We start from the raw sequence: 15890 nt of genomic DNA, 5'->3' as shown, positions 1-15890 counted from the left end.
GTTCTCCATGGCAATTGTAGCAGGATTTATGTGTTCTCCTGTGAGGCCTGGATTGATGTGTTCTCCATGGCAATTGTAGCAGGATTGATGTGTTCTCTTGTGAGGACAGGATTGATTAGTTCGCCTGTCGAGGCATCCTACCCATGCAGTCTGGGACTCATGGGAAGTACCTCTCATCTGATCAATGAGCAGGGAAATGAAGTTAGGGACCATAGTAGTACCGATGGATGCATCATTGTAACTACCGTACTCCCTACACTAGCATGACCTCCATTGATCTGGGATCAATGATACTAGTCTGGGACCAGTGGTAGGAGTTGTACCATACTATGACGCTGACATCGGGTCGGTTGAGACTGGTCTGGGATCAGTGGTACATACTATGAGACTGAATTTGAGTCAGTGGAGGATGATATTGGTCTGGGACCATTGGAGTTGTACTCACTATGACGCTGACTTTGGGTTGGTTGAGACTGGTCTGGGACCAATGGTACATACTCTGAGACTAACTTTGAGTCAGTATGATACATCCTCGATCATTTCTTCTTCTTCATAATTCAGACAAAAGCAGAGTAAAACAGAAAAGTGCAAGAGCAGAGCATAACAGAACAAAACAGTACAGATCAGAGCAGGGCAGAACAAGACAAAGCAGAACAGGCAAAATAGAGCAGAGTAGGGCAAGGGTCAGGCTGTACAAGGCAGTGCATTTGATGAATGAATAGTAACGACCGATAGACAGATTGCAGATGAAGTTCTCCATGGTTGAGAGGGAGTGTTAAAATTGGCAACCAGGGAAAAACTTCATGTGAGTCATCTTATTCATGGCTAATAATATTTTTATTAGATTCCTCTCATTGAGAGGTGTAGGATTGATATAAAGATCATCCAATTCCGATAAGTATTCATGGAGATATGAATTTATTTTGATTATATGGAATTATTATCAAGCCGACCTACAACTCATGTACGCTCAGAAGCCCAACAGTCGCATCTATTCACCCACCAACGTTGTGTATAAATATAAGAGGACTTTTCCTTATTTGGACTCACTCATCTCATCACATCTCTCTCTCTATTGCGCAGATATGGGTCTCTTCTCTACTGCGCTGAAATGGGTCTCTCTCTCTCACACATGTGAAGTCGGAAGCTGTTGAATTTGAAGTTGCAACTGCAGAAGTAAAGATTGAATTGTGTGGCCTAGAAGATCTCCTCTTTGGAACTGCACTGTAGGTTGATCTGAACCTCCTTTAAAAGATGCAACTTTTGGTGGTGGAATGAAGTCAATCCAACGAACGTTTTGCAAGATATCGACTGCCGTAGTTTGAAGCCGGAAACTGCTGAAACTGAAGCTGCAACTACAGAAGTAAAGATTGACTTGCGTGGCCTAGAATATCTCCTCTTTGGAACTGCGCTGTAGGTTCATCTGAACCTCCTTTGGAAGCCGAAACTTTTGGTGGTGGAATGAAGTCAATTCGACTATCGGTTTGTGAGATATGGTCTGCCCTAGTTTGATAATGAAGCCGCTAATGCTGATGCTACTGATCTAGGGTTTGCTACTGCTGATATGAATCAGATTTATTGTACTATTTCTCTCTACTGAATTATTGAAGATAAAAGAAGATTTGATCAAAGGGTTTCCCCACACATTGTTGGGTTTGTCCCTGGCTAGCCGCCACATCTTGTGTCTCTTGTCTTGGCTGTTTTCTGTCGATCGTTTAGTCTTCTATCTGCACTTTACTTTATGTACATGTGATTGCTAATCGGTGGAATATAATAAGAAAAAGAAGTAAACTGTTATAAGCATAGAACATACCATAACTTAACAACACGTCCTTTTTTGAATCCCAGTTGATGTAGATATTCGTCAAGATGAGCACACCAAGCCTAGGAGCTTGCTTGAGACCGTATAGATCCTTCTTTAATCTATAGATGCAGTCTTCTTTGTCAGAGAATAGACAACCTTTGGGTTGTAAAATGTAAAATTCTTCCTCCAATTCACCATTTAGAGAAGATAACTTAACATCCATTTGGTAGACCTTTATTTTTCTTGAGCAAGAATAACCGAGAAACATCCTGATAGCTTCCATTCTAGAAAATAAGAGAAAACATTTCTTCAAAATCGATTCCTTCAACCTGTGTATATACTTTGCAGACTAATCTTGCCTTGTTCCTGGTAACCTATAATCCTTCAACTATTTTGCTCCCCCTGAACCTCTAATGAAACTTCCATCTTTTTCAAAATACATTCTTATCAATCGTATACTTGTGCCATATACTGCTACATATAATCCTCCTCTACAAACATTAAGGAGTCAACATGCCAGATTGTTCAAAATAGTGAGTCACCTAATGGGCCATCTTGACTTGAGTCATTATTTGAAGCAACTACTAATTCTTCATGACCTTTTGCTTTTACAAATCCTGAAAGCATAATTGCTGAAACCTTGTTATCTTCTTTGTCTTCATGTACCTGTTTCCTTTTCCAGACCTTCTTATTCCTACAATCTCAAGCCATGTGCCCATAGTTATGACACTTGAAGCATTCAATGTTTTCCATAGGTGGTTCCATCTGATATCTGTAGCCGTAAGCTCTACGGCCATAGTTATGAAATTTGAAACATTCAATGTTTGGCCCATCTAACACGTATTATCTTCTGAAAAAATATGGAACCTGTATTGTGACCCTGAAAACTTGCTTCTAGGGTTTTGTAGATAATGATTGTACATGTCAAAAGCTTCACAATAGCTAGTTATATGTCCATAGTTAGCACATAAAAATAAATAACCATTAAATAAATGTGCGTAGTTGAATGGGTCATTCAAATGCGACGGTCCTTGATAGTTGTACCTTTCAATAAATTTACAATCCTTGGCCATATGTCCATAGTTAGCGCATGAAAAACAATAACCATTAAATAAACGAACATACCTGAAATATTTTTCATTCTTATTTGGAGGTGGTGTTGTAGTTTGTTGTGGTCCTTTGTTCTTGATTGTTTTGGTGTTGTTCTTTGGAGTTGCAACATTCTTCTTTGGCTTTTCACTTTGAACAACTTCCTTCTTATAATCATCCTGTGAATATGTGCAACTTGTACCTTCATCAACTGGAGCTTTACCATCTTTAATTGACTTCATTTTTGCTTCTTCATTTGTCTTATCTTGAAAGTGTTATTTTTGCGATCCCTTGAGTTTATTGATCTCATCACAGGTTTCATCAAGTTCTTCTTTCTTTTTAGCAAGATCTTATTGAAACCATCTTTTCATGATCTTCCTTCTTTTTCCTGCCTCTTCAACCTGTAGCTTGAGAAGAGTGGTTTTCTCTACTTCTTTGTTGAGAACCTGCATATGTTCCTTCTACTTCTCATTTGCAATATTGAGCCTGCTTATTTCTACTAAAGATGTTTCTAATTCATTTTAATTTTGGCCAATAGCGGATATGTATCTTTGTCAGATTCCTTCCTTTCAATTTCTGTTTCTTGCATCTGTTGTGTGATCATTCTAGTATTTACAAACATTGTGTTGAGTTCTTGTTGCTTTTGTTGAAATTCTCACTTGAGTTCTCGTGTTGTTGTATTCTTTATTTCTTCCAATTGAGTTCTAAGGCTAATAATCATTTTCTCAGACTCTTCATTTTCTTTGATGAGTTCTTTTTCTGTCTTCAATTCTTCTTCCAAAAGTCTTGTCTTTTCCTTTTGACTTTTTAGTTCCTTTATCACCTTGATCACTTGATTTTGAAACTATGTTTTACTCATTTTCCCAATTTCTTCAACATATTTAGAAGGATTCGAATTTTCAATAACATCTTGACCTGATTGGTTTCTTGAATAGAGATTATGAAGCTTTTCCCAAAGAGCTTTAGCTATTGAACATTGACCAGCTTTTGTTTTCACAGAATTTTTCAAAATAGTCAAAATTACACTCATGGCCTTTGATTTATAACTTTTAACTTCTTCGGTAGATGTGTCTCCAGAAAAAATTGATTCCCATAGTCCATGTGCCTACAAATGTACTTCCATCCTAGATTCCCATATCTAGTAATTATCTGCATCAAAATCAGGGGTTGGTACACAATACTCACTTTCTTCAGATTTTGTTGTACCTGTAACTTCCTTTGAAATCGTTGTAACCTACTTCTTTGACTTTCCCATCTCTATGCTTTGAAAACTAACTTCCACAGTTAAGATATTACTGAAGGAACCATGCTCTGATACCAATTGTTGGAAATACTTGGGGGGGGGGCGTGAATCTGTATTCCTTAGCAACTAGCACTTTTAAATCCTTTCACAAAATTATTTAATCTTCAATTATTATTAATGTTTATGTAGTAATAACAGTAAATAAAAGAACATAGTAGACAAAAAAAATTAGGTGTAAAACCCCCTCCAGGTAAAAAACCACCGAATTCTTTTCTAATAAATTATTTAATCTTCAACCCCAACTGAAATGAGAGCAACACCTTCCTAGAATTCTAGAAAAATATTATTCTCCAGCTCCCATTGGAAGCACACCCCAATGCCCTGATTTCTTTAGTAGTCAACTGAATGGATGCCCCAACATCCTAGACCAATCTACCACCCTAAAGTGTTCAAGGGATCCAACTTGTAGGCGACTTCATGCACCATCCTAGCACCTCCTTGCCACCCTATAATGAATAAAATGAGATAAGAGTGTGGATTCCCATACTAGGGACAATGATCCATGATACAATATGTTTTACAATGATTTTGACCAAACACACAATCACACTATGACCTGTAACCCAACCATGACATCATCTCAACAGAGACTCCTATATCTCCCAATAATGCCTTTTCGACTCTAGGAAGATTGACTATTTTATAATAATGACTCTTCCAATGATGACACTTTTATGAATGAGTCTTTTACAAATTTACAATGATGACTCTTAGCCTTGACACTTCTTCACAATATACAGATGGTTGTCATGTCTTCAAAGGATGTCCTGCTGCAATGCTTCCTTTGATTTGGTACTTCTGCTCTTGAATTCTTGCTTGAAGTTGTACTTGAATATTCTTCTACCTACATGAAATTTTCCCGGTGAAACCAATCCCAAAAGAAAACAAAAATACCCTTCAATTTACCTCTTCCTGCAAAAGACATGTAAGTGCATAATAATGAATAAATACAAATTAAAATTACAATGTGTACTTGAAGTGTGCTTGTCAATTTTGTTGTTGACTTGCTGCAGTAGTAGAGAAAGACTCCCACTCTTGATATAGGCCTGGAATCCATGCAAGACTATATCCAAAACTAACCTAAATATATACAATAAAAACTGATGACAAACCCTAGACTTGTGATGGACCAAATTCTAAGTACAACAATAGAGACCATTCTATCAACTATGACAAGACAAGTAACATGAACTTACAACATCATATAATTTTATCAAACTTCGTGTAGCATCAAGAATATGTAGCATAAAATGTGTAGTATCAAGAATAGGACATTTGAAAAACTAGTTGTTACATATAGAGACATAGAGATATAACCGAGACACTGTATATACTTACGGTGTCCTGCAAAAAAATATGTCAGAAATGATACTCAAAATTCAAATGTAAATGCTAATAATACATACCTTTTTGTAGGGGACTTACCCTTCACTGTTGATGTGTGGTCCTTATTGTAGTGCTCCTTGAATGCATGTTTTTTCATGGCGTCTAGGAGCTTGATATTGAATCTGTTGTATCTACGTAATTTCGGATCTCTAGGGTCAGAAATTTTGTCTTGTGGTATCCCTCTGAGTCATTTTCCAACCCCATAGGCCTGATAAATATTTGATTATTCAAGAAATCATTATGCCCAATCTCCCATGATGACCTGATTATAGATTGGTTCAGTAGAGCGAACTTGTACGAAGTGCCACGTGTCACTGTTCCGACCTTTAGCCCTAAAAATGCTACTCAACAAACTACAGTTCGTCCTATTTTTTTGACTATTTAATAAATTTCAATACAATGCTTAGAGATAAATTTATGAAGAGCTTCACTTGTTTGACATGGAATTTGGGAGCTTGCAAAAACCCTAACTTCCTTAGATCATATCTCCGAAAATACAGGGCACCAAGATTTGAAATAAAAACACTACGTTCATCAAGATTTTGGCTGAAATGGGTTTTAATGTCAGCTTTTGAAGTTTCTCAGAAAACAAGTTATAGCGAAAATTCCATGATGACCTGTTTGAAGCCACAAAATCCCTACTAGAGGAGGATATGGGGGTCAGTATTTATATGAAAGTATTGAGTTGAGAGGGTCCTCAACAAGTGAACGTTGGAGGGATTTTATTATTATTATTATTATTATTAATTATTGACTATTCAATAACCAAAACCAAATATGAGTGCCATGCCACAACCCCATAGGGTTTTAGCCCACTAATTGGGGTTACTAAATTAAAGGATGAATATCTCTCAAACCATGAATAATTGCTTGGTGTGCCATATATCAAAGAAAACATCTTAATGAGTGAATACATATAGAAGATCCTTGACTCAGAATAGAGTAATTTGTTAAGTCAAAATGCCCATGCAATATCGGGGTAGCCCTAGTGCTGCTTGGGTTGACATCAATGACCACCACTGATCAATAGGTGTAACTAAATATTTGTGAGGGTGATGTGATTGCTTCAAAAGATAAGTGGTTGATCTTGGCAAGGGGAATCAGATGGAAACCCTATTTGACTCATAATATGTGGCATGATGCCTTGGGAGATGTAAATGCATTGGGAACTATGAGACTATCATGATGCAAAACCAAGGAAAAGGAAGAGTGAATATTATGTAAGACACATGGCACATGTGGGGTAGGGTGGTGCACCTAGATGAGAAGGGATAATTTAGGGAAAATTACATATTTGACCACTCTTACAAGGATTTAATTTGATTTTTTTCCGTTAAACCTATTGAAAAGTGTAACTAGGTTCGGTCTTCATAATGACATGCATAATTGTGATTTTATATAATTGATGTGAAGAAGAAAATAAAATCATTATTGTAATTCTTGTCTCATGGGTTTCATGAGCAAGGGATTTTATTTTTAGTAATGGCTCCCATTGTGAGCCCTTAGGAATGGTCATAAATTCAAATTGAGTCAATGTCATGTATGAAGGACCCTTCTTGGGTATGTTACATTTGTATATGAGTCAATGAAAGAGTCAAATAGCCCTCCAATACCAAGCTCAAGTATATCCTTCAATTCAACCTTAAATGAAATAATGAATTTTCTCCAAAAGACATGTCAACTCACCTTCAAGTCGGCCTATTATGGATGCTCCAACCACTATAAATAGGGCAACTCAATGTCATTTCAGAGACAAAGTTTCGGTCAAGAAGAAGTCTACAACAAGAAGTGCAAGAATCACTAAGAAAGTAGTCTCATATCCAGTAAGAATAAGGGAGGAAGAGTGAAGGTATTCTGGGTATGTTTTAATGTTTTTCTTCTGTCACACGTGTGAAGAAGAGAGGGATCATCTACTGTAGGAAAGGTTCAGAATATTACACTCATTTAAGGCAATCAAATTGGAAGAAGGAGAAGTCAAAGGGAAACTAAATTGAGCAAGGAGTCTCTATAATAAGCGAAGGAGTCTAAGGCACTACATAGAAAGTGACACTTACTAAGCACTACAACTAGGGCTTTTGCATTAAGACGAGAAATCGTAGTAAACCGAAATTTGAAGTGTAGCCAAGAAGTAGAGATAAATTTAGCAGTTTGACTTTTGTTGACTCAAGGAAGATAAGGAAGCTTTGTTTTTGGTCTTGGAGTGTCAAATATGTCAAGGTTCTTGGTCTTGGTATTCATCAATTGAACTCTCTATATGAAGAAGAATTTGTTTGGGTTTTCCTCTCAAGTGGAAGAATTTTTGGCCATGGTTGATAGCCTATAATATGTGTCTCTTGTCTCTTTGTTGTTTATTCATTGGTATCTTTTTGACGAAGAAGAACACTATAATCTAAATAAATAGAAGATCCTAATATAAAGAAGTAAAAAGCATTCACACGCAATTATTAGCAAAAGAGGAATCACATAATTTCTATGCCTTAGATTTCTTAACAAAACCATGAGTCATTTTAGTTTCTAATCCATGATACCCACTACACTATCCAAGGGTGTAAGAATACTCGTTAAGGTAGGGAAGCACTGCCCCCTAGGGATAAGTTAGCAATGCCACAAAGGCATGCATGCCATGAAATAAACAAGACCGAAAGTATCCATGGTTGTCCACACCAATGGGGATCTAAGATATACTTTCACTAAATAATACAAGCCCACATGGATTTATAAGGTTATAAAACACATTCTTTGGGCTTGTATGGCATGGTAAAAACGTCTTGGAACTGTACCCCTCATGAAAGAGGGATACAATCAACCATGCTTGACCATAATAAGCCTAGGATACCATAAAACATAACCTCCAAATGGACTAAAGTACATTTTAATTTCATTCTTTGTGATTACCATCGTGTTTCCAAAAAATGAAAATGCTCATATATGTACCCTTGTTGAAAGAGGGGTAATAGAACCCAACAAGGTTAAGGAAAATAGTGAGGAGTCATCCTAACAAAGAGAAAGGAAGGACTTAATTATAGATTTAAGATAAGTGTTTCATTTTACATAATCCTAATCATTATGCATCATAGTGTCTATATAAGAAGGTTAAAGGGAAGAAACAACCAAAGTAGGTAGTATCCTTTAAAGAAACTCATATGAATGAGTTTTCTACCAAGTTTGTCAAGGAATTATCTATAGTATATTTCCTTACTAGGAATATGGTTCCTAGATTTATATGGTATGTGGATGACGGGAAATATTGTCATATGACATTATCTCAATAATTATTTTCTAGTCTAACAAAGCATGAATTAGGAGTGTAGATCAAGCTCAATGATGCCATGCATCTGATAATAGCAGTTGGTATTGTCCCCTTCTAGTTTGAGTTAGATAACTCTTTGAGTTTTTATGATATCTTGTTTGTCCCAAGTATTAGAAATAATCTTCTTTTATTTTCAGGTATGGAGGTTAAGTTCTTTGTTGTTTAGTTCAATAATTGGCAAGTCTTCATTAAGTAAGAGTCTAGCCTAGATATAGCTTAGGTAACAAGAGTTATAGAAGGTAATTTTTATAGGTTGCAAGGTGAAAGTGTTTGAAACTTAGTTCATAAATATGTTAGTTTGTGTCAAGGTTTCTAAAATCGGCATAGGGTTAGTTTGTGTAAAGGTTTCCAAAATTGGCATAGGGTTAAAATCAACAAGGGTTTGGAAAACAAAAATGTTGTAAAAGTTGGGAAAATATTGGTACAAATAAGAAAATATTGGAAAAAATAAAAAAAAAAAGTAGAAAAAAAGTGAATTAAGATGACTTTTTGGATTCACTCATGATTATTTTGTGTTTTTTATGATGTTATATCAATTTTATCTCAATTCTTATGATTTTTTTCTTGATTTTTCAAACTTAAAATTGGAGGCTTTTTTCGGCCAATAAAATTAGTGCCTGGAAAAAATCACAATGTTGCAATGTTATCGTGATTCTTTCGTGATGTTATCACAATTATTTCATGATGTTTGCGACAATGGTTTGTGTGATTCATGCAATAAGAGAACACAATACTTGTATCATAGTGAATTGACTATTCTAAGGGATATAGTCACAAGAATTTCAAATTTTTGTATTAAACATGATTAAGTACGTAGAGGGTGCACACTTGGGAAATATGCCATGAACAATTTCTGAAGTAGTGAGCATAGGTCTAAGGGGATTATAGACATAGTTTAGTTAGATGTCTATGAACTTATGTTAGTATCATCTATTATGTTTCCTTAATTAAGTGAATTCTCTCACAAAACTTAGATCTACTTTGTAAAGACCAAGGTTGAGGTATTTAACATGTTTTAGGAGTTTAAGGTTGTAGTTGTCTACTAGATAGTGAAGAATATCAATGTCTTGAGATTGGAAAATGAGGGAGAGTATACTTCCAAGGAGTTCAAGGGTTTCTAAAAGGAGGTATAAATCTAGAAGAACATGACTATTCCATACAAATTAGAATATAATGGTGTCTTGTCACAGCTACAACACCCTCCAAAATTTCGTCACGTTTGAATTTTGGAGCCTTATTTTATTGTCACATATAGAGTCACTTTGATCATAAAATGTTATTCCATGATACTCTGTGTTTCAAGTGTCTTTGAATGGTTTCAAGTGTAATCACATTGATTAGAACATCTTTTGCTGCATTTCATGGTCATAACATCTTTGTCATCGTAAAACTACACTTTGTGGTTGTAGTCGCACACATTACACTTTTTGCATTTTGGGAATGTGTATAGAGTGGAATCTCAATCTATATTTACCATTATTTAAGTTTTTCTAAGTATTCTTGATGATTTGGTGTGTGCCACACATGATTCTATGTCTGAACTTATCATGTTCGCCCCTTGCCTCATTTTTCAGACTTAGACAAATTTTGGTTCAAAGCAAACCCATTGAGGGAAAAAGTGCATGAGAACATTTCAAAGCCTTGATGGGAGATCATTCGTTGTTTGTAAGTGCACCATATTCCCTTCAAGGGCACAAAGCACATTCTTCAAGCTCAATTCCCATTCCTTATCTTGAACTGCACCCTCTAAAATGACTAAGTATTCATTGATTGCACTGGTTCGACTTGAAGAAGTACGATCTCCTTGAGCACACTAGCACAACCTAAATACCCTAAGCTCAATAATTCAATGTTCCACACTATGCCATGCATACTACTGGATTCCTGGAGCAAAAAAGAGCACTATGAAGGCATTAAGCCTCAACCTTCATCCTTCAATAATGTGCCCTACACCCTTCCTGAGGCCTCTGGAACTCATGAGTGCACCTTGAAGGCATGAAGCTTCATTCTTCTACCTTCGGGAGTGTGATATGAAGCCTCTCTCTCCCCCTTGAGCGCACAATGCAATTGGGAAGATCAAACCCATCCCTTTCATCCTTTGGTCTTGATACATGCTCCCGCCTTAACTTCCTTTCTCTCTTAAGTGAATGAGTGCATGCCGAAGCCCTAAATTCTTCCCTCTTCATTCCTTAAACCTTCCAAAGTGCTCCCATGAAGCTAAAAAATCATTTATCCCTTTGAAACACACCAAAAAAGAACAAACATAAATATTTGCATAAATCATAGTAGATAGGACATTTTTAGATTGATAGTTTCTCATCATGAGCGATTGAAAATGTAGGTATCCCAGAAACATTGCGGAAAGCACACATGGGGAATATCAGACAACGATAATAAACAAAGGAATCATGAAAAGAATGAGAAACACACTTGAATATCGATGATCAAAGCACCCAAAAAGTCCATTCAACCAAAGACCCTTTGGAGGTTGAGGACATCCATGATGAAAGTCACACAAAGAATCAAGATGCAATTGGAAACCATGTCACCACTGGAGAAATTCCTTGTCATTAGTCACTATTAGTCCTAGTCATCAAAGATAGTGATATGTCAAGTTTAATCATACCATGATGTGGAAGTGGGTATGTATTATTGAAATAATTGTAAAAGAGAAATAAGTAGAAGACCAAGAGTCATGTATCAACTAAAGAGTCATGGAAGTCAAAAAGACATGTAATACCAAAATTCATATGTAATTCAAAAAGTCATTTGGACCTCCAATGGGTGTATAAGTCCAAATGTCACTAGAATTTAGAAAGTCAAGAGTCATGAGGATGTGAAATGCGATTCCTCAAGTTATAAATAGATACACATTTCTCACATAAAGGAATGTTAACCTTGGCTTATCCCACAAGGCATCAGAGAGACAAAGTTAGTACTTTTAGGAAGCAAGTAGTGGCTCTAATGCTCCAATATTAGAGCTAGTGGTGTTCATTATATTTATGTATCTTGGGACTTTTACTTAATATTGAAGCCTTCTAGGCCAACACATTTTCATACAAGGATTGTGAATGTTTCTAAGGCTGTTCTTTGAATGTTTATGGTTCATGTTTTATTTTATTAAGTACTTGATTAGTTGAACTATTTCAGTTACTTCAATGCTCCTTGTTGGAAATGTGTTGTAATGCTATAATGATCATTGCATCATTGTGAACTATTTCGCTCGATGTTAGACGAGTATTTTTCTTTCATGTGTGTGTCTCCATTAGGGTAGTACTATTAATTCTCTCTTAGAGGCTCACTATATTTACCCCTCTACAATAAGAGAACCTTATTACATTGACAATTTAACATCCACAAGGCATACTAGATTTCTCATTCAGAAGAGATGTGCACTTCTCTCTCATGTTAACAGCTAAAGCCAAGGCATATAATTAAGTAAACGATAGTCGAGCCGTATTCTATATGGGACCCCTACACCAAACAATGTAAGGTATAATTGGGACCTTATATCAGGGAGCTCCTCTATATGTTGGCAATATCCAATGTCATCAACATTCTGGTGCTAGAAGGAGGGAAATTGGCTTCTTATGGCTGGTAGCTCCACACACCCAAATGATTCTTCTTCACCACAAGGTATCAAAATTCTGAGCACCATTCTAACTCTAATTCATAAAGAAGAAGGACCTTCTCAGCTAGTCCCAAAATAAACTTGCAAGGTTACTTACAAACATAACCAGGAAATTTGACGCATAACTCCTTGGTACACAAAGTCTATTAAATTGATTCCTAGAGCGCAGAAACTTCCACATTTTCTGAAGCAGAAAGAAACAACTAGTACAAGTATATTGGTTTCTAAAGTGGAAGATTTCATATTTTCCTCCCATGAAGAGTTGGCAGAATCTAAAAATGATATAGTACACCAAAAACATCTTTCCCCTATTAACGAAGGGTATGAGGATGAATAAATTATTTTTTCTGATGACCTATTTGATGGGTTAGATAGTGAGTATTCCTCAGATTATGATCAGGAGGAAGAACACATAGATGAGAACACGGCCGACTAGGATTTGAAATGGATGGCCCAATGTTATTTTTTTGTATGTTCTATGCTAGAGCAATAAATTTAATTTATTTTCCATATTAGCAATCACATCAACATAAAGTAAACTGCAGATAGAACATAAATATAAATTGTAGAAGACATGCCAAGGAAAGAGGACATAAGATGTGGCACTAGCCAGGGACAAACCCCACATTGTGTGGGGAAACCCTTGATCAATTCTTATTTTATGCTCTTCAAAGTTCAGCAAAGAAAGAGAGAGAGAGATAGTACATTTACAACAGAAGTCAATACTTTGACTTATCTAGATCTAGCATAGATCATTTCTTATAACGATAAGATCAGTTGAAGACATTCTGCTTCAACTGATTCTGCAAGGTGACTCCTTCACCTATCATCGTTCTGCATCCCATCCATTTGCTGCACTTGACTGTGTAGCACCATCATGCTGCTCATGATCTCATACATCATGTTGCCCACACATCATGCTGCCCATGAGCTGTCCATGATCTATGCATCATTGTGCTGTCCATGCACATGATTACATTTACCATGATGCTCATACATCATGCATCATGCTAATCATATTATTGCCCATTATGCAGCTCATCATGCTGCTCATAATACCCTTCTATTGCTTCATTATAGAGGTCATATACATATATATTTATTGATCACCAAGTATAAGTCATACCCTTACAGATCTTGACTGGGAGAATGTTGAATCACAGTGATCTTCTATACTATAATGGTTCTGCAAAGAACGTAGCCCTTCTGATTCAAACCCTAACCACTGCTGACCATTATGTTGAGACTGCTACATGAATAACACCTGGATCTACTTCATCAATGGTAAGGTGTTACAATGAATAGCATATAAGGTTTCCATGAACAACGTTGAGAAGTTTCCATCACTGCGTATAGACCCGTGTTTCAATACTGCGTGTGCGTTCCAACTGCGAGTTCCATATATGACCTGCATTCCATACATAACTGTGTTTCAATACTGTGTATATATATTGTTGCGTTGTGTCATTGCCCGTGAATATTGTTGCATTGTATTGTGTATATATATCCAATGCATGAATTTTCTATGTCCATATATAACCTAATTGCGTGTTTATGATCTCTGGACAGTGGTGCTACATTCATTACTTGTCTGCGAGTTAGGGCTTCTGGACAATGTATGTATATTGTGTATATTATGTATATTGTGATATATATATATATATATATATATATATATATATATATATATATATATATATATATATATATATATATATATATATATATATATATATATATATATATATAGATATATATAGATATGAACTGTGTGTAAGGGTAACTTCATAACTGCGTATTAATAACTTTACATCCTGCATTCAACATTAGTATGTGTAAGGGTTTCCATGAAAGTGTATTGACTACGTCTAATTCTATCCCAACACCTTAATTCATAGATGACTCATGACTGCGTTCTCCATTAGGGCATCGTAGATATTAGGGCACTCCTTTAAGATCTCTTCTCCATAAAACCCAAAATAGGATGAAGAGAGATCACGAGAGAGTGAGTGTATCGAATGACTTAAAGTCTTCTTTTATTTATACTAAAATGAGGATGATGAATAGACACGTATATTGAGCTTCTGAGCCTACTCAACTTGCTGGTCAGCTAGATGATAATTCCATAATCTAAATAAATTCATATCTCCATAAATACTTATTAGAATCAGATGATCTTTGGATCAATCCTACACCTCTCGACGAGAGGGATCCAATAAAAATATTAGATGTCATAAATAAGCTGACCCACATGGAGTTTGGCCCTACTTGCAAATTTAACAATCCCTCTCAACTAGGAAGAACTCCATCCGTTGATCATATGTTTGACTGTACTATCTCTACCATTAGTTCCATGCACTGCTTTGCCCATCTTTGCTCACCTCTGCTGTCTTAGCTGGCTCTGCTCTGCTCAGCTCTGCTAGCTCTGTTCAGCTTTGCTCGCTTTGCTCAGCTCTACCGTCTCAGCTGGCTCTGCTCAGCTCAGCTCAGGTCTGCTAGCTTTACTCAGCTCTACTGTCTCTGCTCTGCTCTCTCAGCTCTCCTCTGCTGAACTATGAGGAAGAAGAATTGATTGAGAATGTCTCATACCATTCTCCGTTGACCCAAAGTCAGTTTCAGAGTGTGTACCACTAACCCCAGACTAGTCTCAACTGACCCAAAGTCAGCGTCATAGTGGATACTACTCTTACCACTGGTCCCAGACCAATTAGAGAGTGTACCATTGGTCCCAAACCAGTCTCAGCCGACCTGAAGTCAGTGTCATAGTATGTACCACTCTCACTGGTCCTAGACAAGTACTGCACTGACACGAAGTCAATCTCAGAGTATGTACCACTGGTCCCAAACCAGTCTCAACCAACTTGAAGTTAGCATCATAGTATGGTATAACTCCTACCACTGGTGCCAGACCAGTATCGCAGTCTCAGAGAGTGTACCACCGGTCCTAGACTAGTCTTAGCCAACCTGAAGTCAGTGCCATAGTATGTACCACTCTCACTAGTCCCAGACCAGTACTGCACTGACATGAAGTCAGTCTCAGAGTATGTACCACTGGTCTCAGACTAGTCTCAACCAACTTGGAGTCAGCGTCATAGTATGGTACAACTCCTACCACTAGTCCCAGACCAGTATCATTGATCCCAGATCAATGGAGGTCATCCTAGCGTAGGGAGTATGGTAGATACAACAATGTGTCCATTGGTACTACTATGGTCCCTAACTTCATTTCCCTGCTCATTGATTAGATGAGAGGTACTTCCCATGAGTCCTAGACTGCATGGGTAGGATGCCTCGATAGGAGAACTAATCAATCCTATCATCACAGGAGAACACATAAATCCTGCCACAATCACCATGGAGAACACAT

The sequence above is a fragment of the Pinus tabuliformis genome, chromosome 7 (assembly GCF_031772625.1).
Source record: "Pinus tabuliformis cultivar Carrire ecotype Pingquan chromosome 7, CPIR1, whole genome shotgun sequence".
NCBI lineage: Eukaryota > Viridiplantae > Streptophyta > Pinopsida > Pinales > Pinaceae > Pinus > Pinus tabuliformis.
Note: the sequence above shows the minus strand (reverse complement) of the source record.